Below are 18,188 nucleotides of genomic sequence, written 5' to 3'. Positions count from 1 at the left end.
GGAATCTGCATTTTGAACATGCTCCCAGGTGCTGGTGCTGGTCCACAGAGAAGGCTTTGAGGAGTGAAGATGTAGATGGAGCTTAAAGTCATGGGACTGGGTGGGACTAACTAAGGCTCAGGTATGGGTTGAGAAGAGAAGAAACCCTTTGTCCTAAAGAAAACAATGCCTTTCCCAGGGCACCATCACCCTAGCTGTTCAAGAGTGTCCTCTGAGGGAGAATAAAATGTGAGGCTTCCTCAGACAGAAAGGCTGGGAGGCTTCCCAAGGGAGAGGCTGTTCCATTCTAGGGACCTTAGGAGGCCAGGCGGAAGGTCCGGGTGAGATGGGTGATGGGGGTGAGTCGGGGGTGATGGGGGTGAGTCGGGGGTGATGGGGGTGAGTCGGGGGTGATGGGGTGAGTCGGGGGTGATGGGGGTGAGTCGGGGGTGATGGGGAGAACAGGCCTCCTTGCATAATGAACCTGCAGCCCAGCTGTGCTGTGTGTGCAAATGCTCACTGGGATAGCTGGAATTCTTAGCAGATATTTCAAGAAGCCAGGAGGTTTCTGGGCAGTTTAGTGAGAACTGACACAGAAAAATCACATTTGTTCCAATTTCTGAGAAAGTGCCTATTTTTTGGAACTGGTTGTTTAATGAGGCCAAGAGAACTTTCCATGCATCCTTTCATCCACTCAAGAAATATTTATTAGGCTCCAGCCAGATTCCAGGCTCTGTACTGGGTATTGAGGAGCTATTAGTGGACAGAACATCGTCCTCATAGTTCTCATCCTCACGGGGACACAAAACAAACAAATAGAGAAAGAAATTCATAAGTACAGATTTTGAAAATGCTCTGCAGGAAACTGACTGGGTATGGTGCTGGAGGACAATGGGATGATGGGGTGAGATCTAGTTTAGATTGGGTAGTCAGAAAAGGCCTTTCTGAGACGGGACATTAATCAAAGACCAAATAGAATTCCACTATACATGGAGGCACATGTGTGATCCTGAGAAGAAGTTGTTGGTAAGTTAAACACTTGCAAATCAAAGTGCTTGGGAAGTGCGATGGGGAGAGCCCCTCTGTTGAAAGGAGCCTGCTGGGAAGGTGGCAACGGGCCTGGTCCTCAGCAGTATGCATGCTATGTCTGATTTCCTTACTGACGGATTCTATGAACATTTAATGTGCCAGCTAGCGTGCAGGGCACTGGGACAAGATGGTAAGAAAGCACACCTCGGCTGGGTGCGGTGGCTCACGCCTGTAATCCCAGCACTTTGGGAGGCCGAGGCAGGTGGATCACAAGGTCAAGAGAGCGAGACCATCCTGGTCAACATGGTGAAACCCCGTCTCTACTAAAAATACAAAAAATTAGCTGGGCATGGTGGCGCGTGCCTATAATCCCAGCTACTCAGGAGGCTGAGGCAGGAGAATTGCCTGAACCCAGTAGGTGGAGGTTGCAGTGAGCCGAGATCGCGCTATTGCACTCCAGCCTGGGTAACAAGAGCGAAACTGTCTCAAAAAAAAAAAGAAGGTCTCTCCTCCTTCGGCTGCGTCCGCAGCGCGAGCCACAGCACACGGGGCTAGCCAGCGAGAGGGCGCGAGCAGCGGCGCTGCCTGCTGCCTGCTGCCTGCTGCCTGCTGCCTGCTGCCTGCTGCCTGCTGCCTGCTGCCTGCTGCCTGCTGCCTGCTGCCTGCTGCCTGCTGCCTGCTGCCTGCTGCCTGCTGCCTGCTGCCTGCTGCCTGCTGCCTGCTGCCTGCCTCCGGCCGGCCGGCAAGCTAGTGCGCGTGCGCGTCGGCGGCCTCCGCGGCGACCAGAGAGCGGACGGACCGGCGGGCGAGTGAGCAAGCCAGTAGAGTGAGGCGCGAGGCGAGGCCGAGCCGCGAGCGACATGGGGGACCGGGAGCAGCTGCTGCAGCGGGCGCGGCTGGCCGAGCAGGTGGAGCGTACGACGACATGGCCTCCGCCATGAAGGCGGCGACAGAGCTGAATGAACGTCTCTCCAATGAAGATTGAAATCTCCTCTCTGTGGTGTACAAGAATGTAGCTGGTGCCAGGCGATCTTCCTGGAGGGTCATTAGCAGCATTGAGCAGAAAACCATGGCTGATGGAAACGAAAAGAAATGGGAGAAAGTTAAAGCTTACCGGGAGAAGATTGAGAAGGAGCTGGAGACAGTTTGCAATGATGTTCTGTCTCTGCCTGACAAGTTCCTGATCAAGAACTGCAATGATTTCCAGTATGAGAGCAAGGTGTTTTACCTGAAAATGAAAAGTGATTACTACCGCTACTTAGCAGAGGTCGCTTCTGGGGAGAAGAAAAACAGTGTGGGCGAAGCTTCTGACGCTGCCTACAAGGAAGCCTTTGAAATCAGCAAAGAGCAGAGGCAGCCCACGCACCCCGTTCGGCTGGGCCTGGCCCTCAACTTCTCTGTGTTCTACTATGAGATCCAGAATGTACCCGAGCTTAATGTGAGGTTTCAGTAGCACCTTGTTTTTGCCTCTTTAAATTTTGACGTGCACAAACCTTTTCAATGCAATGCATCTAAAAGTTTTGATACTTGTAACTTTTTTTTTGGTTGCAATTGTTTAAGAATCATGGATTCTTAAACACACAGCTGGGTTTGGTGGCTCATGCCTGTAATCCCAGCAATTTGGGAGGCTGAGGCAGGTGGATTGCATGAGATCAGAAGATTGAGATCAGCCTGGGCAACATAGTAAAATTCTGTCTCTACTTTTGTTAAAAAAATTTATAAAGAAAATGTATATATATAATGCATTTATTATATATATTAGTTATATACTGATATTTTATAATGTAATATACTAAATATTTAAATTAAGTACTTAATTTAAATATTTTACACTAATTTTACACAATAAGAAAACTCAAATTTAAAACTGAGACCCACACTTTTCTAATCTTTTTTACAACAACTATGCATGCATTAAATCCATTAAATAATTTTTAGCATTAAAATCAACAGATTTTCTACACATTCATTTTTTCTGTTTTGTAGATCTTTGTTCTCTGGAAGTTGAAATTAAGTACTTAATTTAAATATCTAATATATTAAAAAGATTTTACACTAGTGCAATACATTAAATACAAAACCCTTCCTTGAATCTCAGCAAAGTTACTGGTAGTTTGGAAGTACTTATGCCATTAACATTTATAAATGCAGTGCTAATATCTTCATTTCATTTATTCTTGGAAAAGGCTACTAATAATATTTACTCTATTTACACTTTGCCCATATAAAATCTTATTGATCAAATATTACCCTGGAGAAGGATCTGCTAGAAGTAAGTTCCAGCTAAATGGCTCCAGAAAGTCTATATTTGCAAAGGGCTGGAGAGATCCTAACTTCAGAGAGTAAACTGAGCCAGAGATGCACAACTTCTGGAGACACCAAAATACACTGCAAACAACCGCTAGTATCTTTTAATAGTATGAAAATAGGAAATCTTTATCACGGCCTCAGACTCTTATAGTTATCATTCTAAGTATGAACCATGTTTAATTTTTTACAAAAGTTCTATGAGGTGAGTACTAGTATATCCAAATTTTACACAGTAAGAAAACTCAAATTTAAAATTGTTTGAGACCAACACTGTTCTATCATTGTTTTTTTTTCAAATAACTATGCTTGGATTAAATACATTAAATCATGTTTAGAATTATAATACCAACAGATTTTCCACATAAATTCATTTCTTTTTCTGTTTTTTAAATCTTTGTTCTCTGGAATTTGGTTGAGAAAACAAGACTCAGATATTCTCAGATCTTACTTTCAAGCCAGCAAACTGTAAGCAATTATAAGGAGTATAATTTCAAGAACTAATATGATAGAGAAGTGATAAAATTAAAAGAAATATTAATACAGTTACAGTAAAGTGATACAAAAATTCCAATTAAGTCAGTATGAAATATTATTTTGCAAAGCTTATTTAATAAATTATAACAGATATCTATGATAATATAAACCTAGAATACTTAGAATTCTCACTTAAAGCAATTATAAGGTGTCCCTTTGGAAATAAGTCTATTCATTTATGGAAAACAGATTTCTACAAGAATCTGGACTCAGGAGTAGCAATGATAGCAACATACATATGACATAGGATTATGTATTTTGAGAAACTAATAGGAGATCTAATATATACAGTGTGTTCACATATACTTACATATTTTTTCAAATATATTAATAGTCTATTGAAATATCTGGTATACAATTTTTATATAATCTAATAATAAATGCAATGCAAGAAACAAGCAAAATTTTAAACATTTTCTGGGATATTAGGTATTCTATTGCTTTTAAAATTTGTCCAACATCCATAATATTACTGATAAGATACAGGATTCTTTCCTTCCCGTTTAATTGCTTACCAAACCACCTCCTCCCCCACCCCCACCACCACACCCACACGCTTACATGAGAAAGCATATTGTGTTTATATTGGTGTTTTACCTTCTGTATTAGTCATTTTCACGCTGCTGATAAAGATATACCTGAAACTAGGCAATTTACAAAAGAAAGAGGTTTATTGAACTTACAGTTCCACAGGGCTGGGGAGGCCTCACAATCACGGCAGAAGGCAAGGAGGAGCAAGTCGTGGATGGCAGCAAGCAAAGAGAGAGCTTGTGCTGAGAAACTCCCGTTTTTAAAAGCATCAGATCTCTTGAGATCCATTCACTATCACGAGAACAGCATGGGAAAGACCCACCCTCAAGATTCAATAATCTCCCACTGGGTCCACCTGCAACACGTGGGAATTATGGGAGCTACAATATGGGTGCGGACACAGAGCCAAACCATAACACCTTCCTAATTTTGAGATGACACATTATACGACCCTCCTAAAACTTATAGGAAGGCTTATGATGAAAAATGGAAACAAAACAGATCAAAAGGAAGCACCAATATTAAAAATTAAAATTGCTTGGCAGTTTTTTTTTTTTTTTAGATTTCAGTGTTCCAAAGCTGGAAAACTTAAATATGTACGCATTTAATATAAAAGTCAAGTTGTCATCTAGCTTTTGCCTTAATGGAGTGATAAAAGATCGTTACTTTTCCAAGTCTCTTTCCCCTAAGTCACCTGTGGTGCTCTCCACAGAGGCTAATGGCAAACACCATCATCTGGAAGGCTAAATTTTAATCAGAAAAGTCTGGGTTAGTAGGTTTCTTTTACCTTCTCTTTAGTTACTTCAATTTTGGTGCAGGCTCATGACTAAAGTAAAAAGGGTTTTGTTTGAGGTCAGACTATGTGAACTATTAATTCTTTCTCTTCACAATTAAAATCACATAATGCTATAATTAACATAAGCGCATTTAAAACTTAGACTACAACTTTAGACACTTTTTGGAGCAGTCTGTTTTGCCATTCAAGTTGGTAATATCTACATTTAAATACTTATATAACATTAAATAATGAAATATCATTATGATGTTATTTTAAAATCAGAGGTCCTTAAACTTCTGAATACTTAAATATGGAATAAAAGTTATTGCCTGAATAAATAATTTTGAAATTTTAGAAAACAGGAGATTAAGCTAAAAGTAGATAGATATGATCAATGATCATATCTATTTCTTTTCAAGAAATCTCATAAATGTGATTTTTTATTAATTCATAGATTTTTTTGATACAGTTAGGTTCAGATCTCTCTATATTTGATGTCTCTTTCTTGCACTCTGTCTCTGTACAGAATACACATAATATTTTCTCTCATACTCTTCTAATTCAAGAAACAAGTAATAAGCATCAAAGTAACCTCAGAGGCTTTTTGCCATCAGAAGTCAGAAGTAAATACTTCTCTGAAAAACTCTATTATTTATTAGTCATTTAGCACCTACGACATGATGAAACTGCTTAATCATTGTTGATATAGCAGTGACTAAGACATATATAGTCCATATCAATATGGAGATTATATGCAATACGTTGAGAAGCATATAGTTTAGTAACATGGTTTTAGGCTCCCCTCTCTCATAAGCCTCAAAGTCTCCCCTAAGTCTCAGAAGACTGAAGTATATTTGCCTAAATTAGTGGTGGTCAGGCCCACTATTCATTTCACATGGCTAAGAATAGCTCCATTATTTAGCCAGTCAAGCCTAGAAAGTTTGAAGTTTTGGTGGCTCAAGTAGTCTTAATGACTGGACTATGGGAATCTCTGATAGGTAGATTGATTGATTGACTAACAAGTTCTGTTTCCAATTACTAAAGTCATTAAGGACACCAAATTAAAATATAGCTAAGCAATTTTTCTACTCAGATACTTATAATTAATGGGAAAATATATTTTTCTTTTTCCTTTTTATGAAAAGAAAATATGTCCAAGTTAATAGATACAGGTCAGGCACCATGCCTCATGCCTGTAATCCCAGCACTTGGGAGACTGAGTCAGGTGTGTTACCTGAGGTCAGGAGTTCAAGACCGGACTGGCCAAAATGGTGAAACTGTCTCTATTAAAAATACAAAAAAAAACATCTGAGCATGGTGGCACATGCCTGTAATCCTAGCTACTTAGGAGGCTGAGTCAGAAGAATCGCTTGAACCTGAAAGGCGGAGGTTGCAATGAGACAAAATTGCGCCACTGCACTCCAGCCTGGGAGGCAGAGTGACACTTCATCTCAGAAAACAAACAAAAAAACAAAAACAAAAAATTAGTAGACACAGATTTTTTTTTAACTCATGGGATTTATTATAATAAATAAAAGATGCTTGAATATTCTATAATTTCATATTATTTTGTTTAATTTCTTGGCAGAGATGTAAAAACATATTAATTATATAGAGTATATAATTATTTTGTTGAACTAAAAGTGTATGGAGAAATAGTTGCAGATATATTTATAAATATAAATGGAAGAATATTTGTTGCCCATTAAATAAATATATATATTGAAGACATTTCCATACATCTCTTCTGCTTATCAAAAGAAAACAAAAATCAAAATCCTTCCTCCATCCTCTGTTACCCTTTAGCTACCACTGCATCATCTCTTCCAGTATGATTTTGTAAAGTGTCAAACTTTTCCCTTACTCAACTCTCATTCTTCTCATAGCACAACCTGCTTTCCACCTCTGACATTCTCCTCCTCCCACGTATCTAAACTCTGTAATTTCAATCAACTTCTATGTCTTTACTTTCAACTTGCTCAAATTTCTTCAACATTTTCCAGGTAATTCTCAAATTTAGAACATCTTTTCCCAATATTGGGAAAAAGATACTCTAAAATTCCCTTATTTGGAATTTTATTGGGAATTTCATTTAAAATTCCTTTATTGGGAATATCCTTTCCCAATATCAGGAAAAACATTAGAATGTATTTTTCCCGATATTGGGAAAAAGATGTTCTAATATTTTTCCCGGTATTGGGACAAAGATGTTCTAAAATTCCCTTCTCACATATATAGATGTAGGAGTCCTCAGTCAGGAATACTGCTACTCCCTTATCAAATCACACACTTTTTTTGTCTCCCTGCTTTGCACATACTTGCTCCTATTCCTGTTTCCCTTCCTACGTACCCTTGGGATGCCTTCCATGACTATGAAGTAGGTGCTTAATGAAGTTTGACAAAATGAATTGTTTAAAACCTATTATTTAGTTATTTAACAATGTTATTGACAAGTTACTATAGACCATGCATTAGTTTAGATATTATGAAAGAAACAACAGCCACGCTTCCCTTAGCTGGGCAAGCAAAATGAAATAATGAACTAAAATGAAATTACAACTGTAATGAGCACTATAGATACAGGAAATAGCAACGTGGGTACATTGATAGCACAAACATCTGTTACGTTCCGGGGGACTGAAGGTTTTCTTAAGGAAGTGACATTTGAACTGAGATAGAAACAAATGACATGAATTAAACAGGATAGAAGAAAAGGGTCGAGTGAGAAGGCTGTTAAATGATGGTGAATTCACACAGGCAAACCTTGTAGCATGATGCATTGAAGGCGCTGAAACGATAGGGTGGAGGCTGGTGGAATGTGTAAGGGAAATGGAGGGAGGACTGTGGCTGCCTTAGGAGTGGCTTGAACTGAGATGATCCAGAACCTTAAAAACTTTGCCTTTTATTCTGAAAGCAATGAAAAGATATCACGATTTTAAACAGGGAGATGACTTGAAAATCGGTGTGTTTGAATTCATCACTCTAACATCTTTGTGAACAATGGAGAGTAGGATTCAAGGACACGTACAAGGAGACAAATAAGGAGGCTATTGTACTGGCCTATGGTAGAGGACGACGTGAGCAAAAGTCAAGGTGATGGATGAGGACACGAGGATAGGTGGACAAATTAAAGATAATGGAGGGGTGGATAAAAATCATCATAACTTAATATTGGATTGCGCATAAGGAAATGAGGGAGGAAATAATTCCAGGATCACTCATCGGTGTTTGGTTTGCACAGTGGATGAATAAATGATACTATTCATTGATATAAGTAACAATGGAAAAGAACTAGACTAATAGAGTTGAGAGTTGTGAAGGTGCACGGGAGAGATTACAAATTATGGGGTTTTTTTGTTTTTTTTGAGACGGAGTTTCGCTCTTGTTACCCAGGCTGGAGTGCAATGGCGCGATCTCGGCTCACCGCAACCTCCACCTCCTGGGTTCAGGCAATTCTCCTGCCTCAGCAGCCTGAGTAGCTGGAATTACAGGCACGCGCCACCGTGCCCAGCTAATTTTTTGTATTTTTAGTAGAGACGGGGTTTCACCATATTGACCAGGATGGTCTCGGTCTCTTGACCTCATGATCCACCTGCCTCGGCCTCCCAAAGTGCTGGGATTACAGGCGTGAGCCACGGCGCCCGGCCAAATTATGTTTTAAAGAACATGAGTTTTAGTGTTTGAGATTAATTAGTGAAGATATCAATTTAGTATTTGGATATAAGTTCTATGCTCAAAAAAGCAATCCATGCTAAAAATTTCTATGTGTGATCCATACATATGTTGTTGGTAGTAAAATCACGGATAAGATATCCTAGAGAATAAGGAGTCAAAGGCTGGGTGCAGTGGCTCACATTTGAAATCCCAGCATTTTGGGAAGCTGAGGTGGGCAGATCACCTGAGGTCGGGAGTTCAAGACCAGCCACACTAACATAGAGAAAAACTGTCTACTAAAAATACAAAAGTAGCCAGGTGTGGTGGCGCATGCCTGTAATCCCAGCTACTCGGGAGGCTGAGACAGGAGAATCGCTTGAACCTGGGAGGTGGAGATTGTGGCGAGTCAAGATTGCACCATTGCACTCCAGCCTGGGCAACAAGAGCAAAACTCCTTCTCAAACAAAACAAAACAAAACAAACAAAAAGAAAGAAGAAAATAAGGAGACAGAAGAGGCAGAAGTGAAAAGTTTCTGGAACTAAGCCTTGAAGAAATTCAAGTTTAGTATGATAGAAGAATGAGTGTGCAAGAAATTAAGAAAGAATAGCCTAAGAACCAGGAAAGCTATCATAGAATCCAAAAAAAAGAGGGTGTCTGGGAAGAGGCATAAGTTTCAAAAGCCATAAAAATGAAGAAAATTTAAAAATGAACAAGGAAAATGAGATCCAGAAAAAAAACAATTGACATAAATGAATGTAATTACTAATTCAATTAAAATTTATAGTGTTACAGAGGATGATGCCACATAGTACTACAGAGGACAGAGTCATGGCGACATCAACATCAAAACAATCTTATAATCTAGAAGGTAAGTTAAGGCACTTATGAAGTATTTAACCCCAGAAAATAGTAGATAAATAAAAGTATAATGAATACACATGTTAAATTTTCTGAAGAAAAGATCACTGAATATTTGAGGAAAGTGTAAGAGACCACAATATTTCAAACATCATTTGAAGAATATAGACAAACAGCAAAAGAAGCATAGACGTCAGGTAGAAATGACCAACAGATAATAGCTGAGCTGATGAAGAAATGGTGTAGTCGAAGCATGGAGGAATTTTGTGGGGAAAAAAAAAGTAAATTGAATTGGCTCTCATGATTCTCTTAGTAACCGACTGTAGATATAGAATTCCTCTCCCTGTAACCGTCTTCAAAGGTTTTTGATTTGTGATCAGATAACTAATAAGAACATGTGGATGTTTTTATGAAGATTCCTCAGGGCACCTTGGAGGGACCAGAGACTGGCAGCAGCACAGCTAAAACCTTCGGAATGGCAGGGTCAAGGTAGTGAAGATGTGATGAAGGCAGTGGTAACGAGAATGAGACCACAGGGGAAAGTGGGAGAGAGCCTGAAGGAGACGATGGAAGGTCCTTTGTGAATAACTGGATAACATGGATGATAGGTTAATATTATAAAGGATGCCATATTTCAAGTGAATAGAATCCTCACCGATACAGAAATGGAATTTAGAAAAAAGCCAGTAAATAGCCAATGTATAATTGATTAGCAACCGAGTGTTAAAACATAATGCTTTTCTGATAAGAACTTAAATCCTGTTGAAATGCAATCATTTGCATTTCCAATGATAAAGCACACAAGGAAAGCCAATAAACAATTCACTTGGAAAATATAAACATTTAGGGAAAAAGAAATTCACATAGAGCTATCAAACTAGTGTTGAGTGCTTGGCTGACAACTCAATGCTGATTACTTTTCCTCTCCATCTCTCCACCCAAATATTGCTTCTGAATGTATGGCCTTGAATATATTTGCAAAGGATGATTGATATTTCTAAATAGCAGTAAGTGAAGTCATTTTCCTCTCAAACACCAAATATTAACATTTTCAGCTTAAAATTATAAACCAAGAAGCCAATAAAGCAGGCAGACACTAAATATATATAGACAAAGTGACTTAAAAGGAACAAAGAAAGTTACTATAATGAGTTAACCCATAAGGAAAACCTATATAAATGTACAACCTTGAAATTCGGACTTAAGTTATTTATAGAAATGATACGGGAGGTAGAAAGAAATCATTTAGGTAGATATTAAGGATAAAAGAGTCCTCGGCAGAGCTTCCCTTTTAACAAAAAGCAGCACGCCCCCCATCCCAAATAATTTATTTTCTAACAAAAAGCAGCCTGAAAAATTGAGCTGCAAACATAGATACGCAAGTTGGAAGCTTGCATAGGGGAATGCCCACAGCTGTGCCAATAGAAAACAGCTACCTGGGAACCAGGCATATCCAACATGGAGGCTCCATCTTCTTTTCTGTTGTTACCACCTGCACAGTAAAAGAATGAGCAACATGGTGCAGCTCAGGCAGAGAACCCGCCTGCATAATAAAAGATTAGGTTGCGGGAGGCCAGAAATTTGCACCCTATGCAAGTGATCCACCTAGTTCTAACCAGTTTTTTGCATCCTATGCAAATGACACACCTGGTCTAACCAGTCTTTCCTACCCTATGTAGATGAGACACCACCTCTTCACCAGCTCATCTATAAAAGCTGCTGCATTTTCCTGCAGATCCAGTAACCCATTTCTCCAGGACCCCACGCTGCAGCAACAGAGGGCTATTCTCTTTCTTTTTCCTATTAAACTTCTACTCTTAACCTCTCTCTTTGTGTCTGTGTCCTTCTTCTCCTTGGCTGTGGGACAATGAACCTTGGGTGATACTCCAGACAAGGAGGCTGTTTCAGAAAGAGATACCTATCATCAGGAATGATGATTTAAATAGTTAACAGGGGTAACTTAACAATAGTAATTGACTAAACAGAGTAAGTGAACTGAGTAGGAATAACAGGAATGTTTCTGCTCTGTGGAAGATTAACTTCGATGCTAGATTCTGGGAAGTTCTGGGTTATCCATAAAAGTCGGCAGAATAGTATAAGCCTGAAGTTCCTTAGCAACAGGTTCAGAAATACTGCAATTCTTTAATCACAGGAGGGTCTCTGCCACAACGCACCATTTGTATGTCAGCACTGGGTATAGTCCTACTTTCCATTCAAAATCTGTCAAAGAACTTTTTCCTAAAATAAAAATTTTACTTTCCACCTTAAAGGTTATATTATTCAGGGAACGGTTTTTAGGAAATCACAGCATGTGTTCTTATTACAAGGTAGCACAGCAGAGCTTAACATCTATCTCACCAAAGTGTCCAAGCTAGAAACTTCCTTATTCTTCCTGATTCCTTCTGTTCAAATGTATGAGCATATAAACACATGAGCATATAAACACAGGATTGATTATTTTACTGAACTGTGAGTGGCAACTTCTGCAGAAGAAATTGTTTGACTCATCTTTTCAGTGTATCCTCTGGCATGGTTTTGGGATCACAGCAGACATTTAGACAATGACTATTAAAATATGTACATACGTAGGCATGAGGATGGATGGATAGGTCATTATCTATCATCTATTAGTTTTATGTCTCTTCATTTACACTATCTAAATGAATAAATTCATTAACTACTCGGGAAGTTCCTCCCTTGCAGTTTACGGAAGAGGCTTTTTCTTGATGAGATAAGTATTAGTTCTCTGAATGTTTGGTAGAAAATTCCATTAAAACAGTTATTAGGGGTATACTTTCATCTAAATATTTCAAATCACCAGTTCAATTTTGTTAATGTTATAACACCTTTCAGATTTTCAGTGTTAATTTTGAGTTAGTTTTCATTAAGTTAAATTTTATACATTTGTGTTTTTTAGTCTTTAAATTTTTAGACATATATGTAATTATGTTTTTTAATCTTTTAAAAAATTTAATAAAAATACATATATATATATTATACTTATATTAAGTCCCCTTCCTTTCCTAGTGTAAGGTTTGTTCTTGGGTTCTTGCCACGTTTAAAATGAAGAAACTGAGGCCAGCACGAAGATAATCCAATGCGAAGGAATTTATTCAGGCTCCCGGGTGAGGTTCTCCGGTCCAAACAGGAACGGGCGGATAAGTCGCGCGGACTCCTCTCAGGCACGGGATTTTATAGGGAGTGGGGGCATCTGATTGGTTGTGCCCCAGGTAAGTGGGACAAAATGGAGGGGAGTAGGACCCGGATGGAACAAAATGGAGGGGAGTGGGGCCCAGATAGGACAAAATAGTAGGCAGGGAGTGGGGCCCAGATAGGACAAAATAGTAGGCAGGAAGACAAAATGGCAGGCACGGGGTGGGGCCTGCAGAAGACAAAATGGCAGGCACGGAGTGGGGCCTGGATAGGACAAAATGGTAGGTAGGGAGTGGGGCCTGGATGGGACAAAATGGTATCAGGTAGGTCCTGATGGGGCTTTTTCCCCAGGCTCCCGGTGGGGGGAGGTGTGTCCAAGCTCCCGGAGAGGGAAGGGGGTGTGTCCGAGCCCCCTGCGAGGCAACCGGCCTTACACCTAGTATTGTTTATTTATGTTTTCTTGTTTTCTCCCCATGGTCAATTTCACAAAAACGTTCTCATTCCTCTTAATTGTTGCAATACAAAAACTTTTAGCTTTATTGAACTTCTTTATTGTATATGTTATTTTATTACCTTCTATCGTAACTCTCTTTCTTCCTTTTCATTTCTTTCAACTTATTTTGTTTTTTTCTTTACAATTTAATTAGCTGTCTATTTACTTGTTAATTTTTAGCATTTTTGTTTCCAATATACATATCAAAAATTAAATTAGCTTCTAAATACTACTTTAGATACACTGCATGCATTTTGGTATGTGATGTTGTTATTATTTCAATTCTAAGCATTATATATTTCCATTAGAAACTCTTCTTCAACTCAAAATTATTTAGAAGCTTATTCCTAAATATGTGATATTTTATGTTATCTTGTTATTGATTTCTAGCTTAACTGAACTGTGTTCAAAGAACATATTCTTTATGGTACTTGTTTTTAAAAATATATTAGAACTGACTTTATCACTTTGTATGTTACCAATTTTTATAAAAGTGTACTTGAAAAGCAAAGGTGTGTTTTCCAGTTGTTAAATGCACCAATGAATATACATTGAATACTTAAAGCTTGTAAATTATCTTAAGTCCAAATTTTATATAGCCTTATTGTTTATTTATTTTTAGATTATTTTCATAGACCAAGTACTGAGAGAGGTATGACAAAGTTTCTAGAATCATGATATATTTATCTGTTTCTCTCTGCAGTTACATTGTTTTTTCTTTATGTATATGAAAAATTATATATTTAGACATGTACAAATTTAAAATGTTTTTTGTCCTCCTGGTGGAATTAGAACTTTTATCATAACATATGACCATTTTACATCCAAAATTTTTTTTTCTAAAAATTTTGTTTTTTGCCTTAAATTTCTTGTTATCTGGTATTTATAGAAGCAATCCTGTTTTTGTTTTTGTAGGATGGGAAAGGGTTACATTTTCCTAGCATATACAGATTTTTTTTGTTTGCTTTTTTTTTTTCTTTTGAGAGGGCTTTTCACTCTTCTTGTCCAGGCTGGAGGGTAACGGCTCAATCTTGGCTCACTGCAACCTCTGTCTCCCGGATTCGAGTGATTCTCCTGCCTCAGCCTCCCGAGTAGCTGGGATTACAGGCATGTGCCACCACACCTGGCTAATTTTGTATTTTCAGTAGAGACAGGGTTTCTAGATATTGTTCAAGCTGCTCTTGAACTCCCAATCTCAGGTGATACACTTGCCTAATCTTTATTTCAAACTTTATGTTTAATGGACGGTTTTTTGTTTGTTTGTTTTTAAGAGATGGATTCTTGCTACATTGTTCAGGCTCCTGTGGAACTCCTGGGCTCAAGAGATCCTCCCAACTCAGTCTCCAGAGTAGCTGGGACCAAAGGTACGCACCACTGTGCTTGGCTTTGGACGTTGTACCGTGTTTAACCAGTCTGTAGTACTGACTCAAATATATTGTTTACACATTTTAATAGCAAACCACCGTAATAAAGACTGTCTGGCCTTCACACTCCTAAATTCTATGATCTGTTTTATAATGTAACATAATGGTAGTGCTTCTGGCTACCCTCAGGTAAGCTTAAACTTGGGAGAGAACTTTTCTAAGATGTATTACATATTTATTTAGTTTAATACACTTTTTATTTCTTGTTCATCTGGGTAAGCAGAGCATACATTGTGAATTCTTATGTAGGATTTAGGTACAGTTTGAAGTTGAAAAATACATTAAAGCCAATCGGTCCCCAGAGGGCTCAAATCCATGATCTTAGGCTCATTAGCTCTGAGCCTTTAAGCAGACACAACAATGAATCCATTATGAAGCAAGAAAACAACATTAAATATTTTAAAACTTTCATTTGTTGACTTTGAAAATTGGAGAAAGGCAGTGATACAACTTTCTTTTTAGTACTGCATTGTTTGTCCTTCATATTTGAATTCAAGTGGTAATTTAGTATGTACTTAGGCCTGGTGTGGTTAGCATTGGCAAGTAGTCATGCATTTGTACAGTGGGTGGTATTTTGCATGTGAACACATATGTGAATCCAGTTACTTTACCATTATCTTTCATAATTCTACATGAATGATTTTACAACCCTTTTTTGAGTATATTCTTCGCTTCCCTCCTTGTTAATTTAGTATAAGCAACTTGCTTGTAATGGAAACAACACAGGTCACATAAGTAAAATTTAAGACTGTATTAGGTAGAAGGGAAAATGAAATACTGCATCACTTTTTTTTTTACTTTATCAATGTAATTTGATAAACGTCATAGGTATACTACTCAATGATACTAATAAACTCTTTTTTTTTTTTTTTTTTTTTGAGACGGAGTTTCGCTGTTGTTACCCAGGCTGGAGTGCAATGGCGCGATCTCGGCTCACCGCAACCTCCGCCTCCTGGGTTCAGGCAATTCTCCTGCCTCAGCCTCCCGAGTAGCTGGGACTACAGGCGCGCACCACCATGCCCAGCTAATTTTTTGTATTTTTAGTAGAGACGGGGTTTCACCTTGTTGACGAGGATGATCTCGATCTCTTGACCTCGTGATCCACCCGCCTCGGCCTCCCAAAGTGCTGGGATTATAGGTGTGAGCCACCGCGCCCGGCCGATACTAATAAACTCTTAGCTAGGGCTTCCGTAGCAGAATAATTGTGTTTAGTACCCAATGCGGTTAGCAATTTTAGAAACGCCATGGAATGTGTGAGCATCCGTTTTTATGTGCTTCTTCAAATTACTTTCAGCTGTCTGTGACTCTGGCAGTAGTTCTTCATATGTTACAGTCACGGTTGTTTTTGTGTGTCTCAGGGACGTCCAGGATTTCTGAAGTTACAACCTGATGTGTTATGACACAACGTGAAGCAGTATAATGCAGTACTTGACAGTTGTATGGGAGTAGAGAAAGCACTGACTAGAGATATTAAGAGCACAGACTCTGGCATTCGGTAGCTTTGGTTCCATTTGCAGGTCTGTTACTTGCATCTGTTATTTAGAGCAAATTATTTAATTTATCTGTGCCAATTTTTCCTTATATGTAAAATATATTCATGCTCATCACCTAGAAAAAAATAATGAGGAAGCACATATAAAAGTGCTTGGCATAGGTGTTCAACAAACGTTAGTTTCTATTGCATATCTAGTTTACATTTTGTCCTTATAAAAATTTTTGATGTATGTTGAAAGTCACATTTGGATCTGAAATAATCTAAATGTGTGCTGGTCACTTAGGAAAAATTTTCTAGTTTTTCTGTTAAACTGATATTTTCAATTTCAATTATTAAATATGTTACAGAATTAATAACTTTATATGTATCTCTTTGTTAAAAGTCAATTTTTAGATAAAGTTTTATAAATACAGTATACACCGATTTATAGCAGTGGTAAAGTGCCAAGAAGAAGCGAAGGAATGGAAGGAGATTTGTCAAGGTGTACAAAGTTAGTTACATAGCAGAAGTAAGTTTTGGTGTACCATTGAATAGCATGATGGCTAGAGTTAGCAGCAATGTATCTTGTATTGCAAAATAGCTAGAAGAGAGGTTTTTTAATGTCCTCATCACAAAGAAATGCTAAATGTTTAAGGTGATGGATATGCTAATTGCCCTGCTTTAATAATTGCATACTTTATATACGTATTAAAATGTCATGTTGCACTCTATAAATATGTACAATTATTATGTCAATCTTGCACTCAAAAAAATTACCTAAGCTTTTTGTTTTTCTTATGTTACTAAGACAAAGTAATGTTTAAAAAATATAGAAGTCTGTTAGGCTATTTTCCATCAGGTTGTCACGTATCCTCAGAGCCTTGATACCTAATAGACATTTGGTTTTTTTCTCCACGTAAATAAAGCTTGGTTTATTTACTAAGTTTATCCTGCTAAAACAGTCTCTCTGTGAATTCTATAAAACACAGAAATGGTAAATTGAGGGTCTCATGTTTGCATATAGTTTGGTATTTTGGCATATGACTTGTAATATGATTGGAACATACAAGCAATATATAAAAGTTCTTCACAGAAGAATGGTAGGGGGTGGGTTCCTGAACACAGAACCCAAAGATTCAGCTCAATGCACATTGGTAACTGAGAAATCACTGTACAGTATGTGACACTGTAAATTGCTGTTAAAGCAATGTTTTTGGTCAACTTGAAAGAAATTTGTGAGAATTTTCTAATGATTACTTTTTTCTGTTACACAGTGACAACATATCAACAGATAGAGAAACTATTTTCTTAACTATTTACAATTTTAAATAAAAATGGTAGAAACAAATTGTTTTTTTCCATAATAAAACTCATGAAATATTTTCTGTTGCTGAGTGTATGTTGCTTGGTCATATCAATTCACAAATGCCTTGAAAATATTCATATCTTTATGTTTGTATTTTTTGTTTTTATGTTCACAATTCAAATGAAAGGTTTGATTATTCTTTCGTAAGTGATACACTTGAAATAGAGCTCAAGGATCTGAACTGCTCACAATTCATGTACTTTAAAAATAAACTCCAAAAAAGCTATTATTGATGAAGGGACATTATATTCACAATGCTGAATCATAATAGAAAAATTTTATAAAGGATTACTAGCTAATATACAACAAAAATTAACGAACACTTGCTAAAAATGATTGCAGGATAATTTTGTTAAATGACACAAAAGAAAAAAACCTGCTAGCCATCACATCAAACACTGCTATTTTCCTTTTTATGCATAAACACTTAGATAATCAAATGAGATTTTTTGTCTTAATCAAGGGCTGAACTGCTGTAAACAAAGAAAAAGGAAGTTTCGTGTTTGGGGAAGAGATTCTCTTTATTTGTGAGTCTAACAGCTTTTTTGTAACATAAGAATCTTACTTTGAAGCACAGAATGTACAGATCTTTAAAAACGCTTTC

The 18,188-nt window shown here is 37.8% G+C and overlaps 1 pseudogene; it reads left to right on the top strand.

The window, feature by feature from the left end:
- Positions 1 to 1,868: 1,868 nt before the first annotated feature.
- Positions 1,869 to 9,694, top strand: LOC105710695 (14-3-3 protein eta-like; annotated as a pseudogene).
- Positions 9,695 to 18,188: the final 8,494 nt, after the last annotated feature.

The sequence above is a fragment of the Aotus nancymaae genome, unplaced genomic scaffold, assembly GCF_030222135.1.
Source record: "Aotus nancymaae isolate 86718 unplaced genomic scaffold, 86718_ANA_hifiasm-v0.15.2.pri h1tg000030l, whole genome shotgun sequence".
In the NCBI taxonomy this organism is placed as follows: Eukaryota; Metazoa; Chordata; class Mammalia; order Primates; family Aotidae; genus Aotus; species Aotus nancymaae.
The sequence above is the reverse complement of the archived record's forward strand: the minus strand, read 5'-3'. Positions and strand labels throughout refer to the sequence as shown.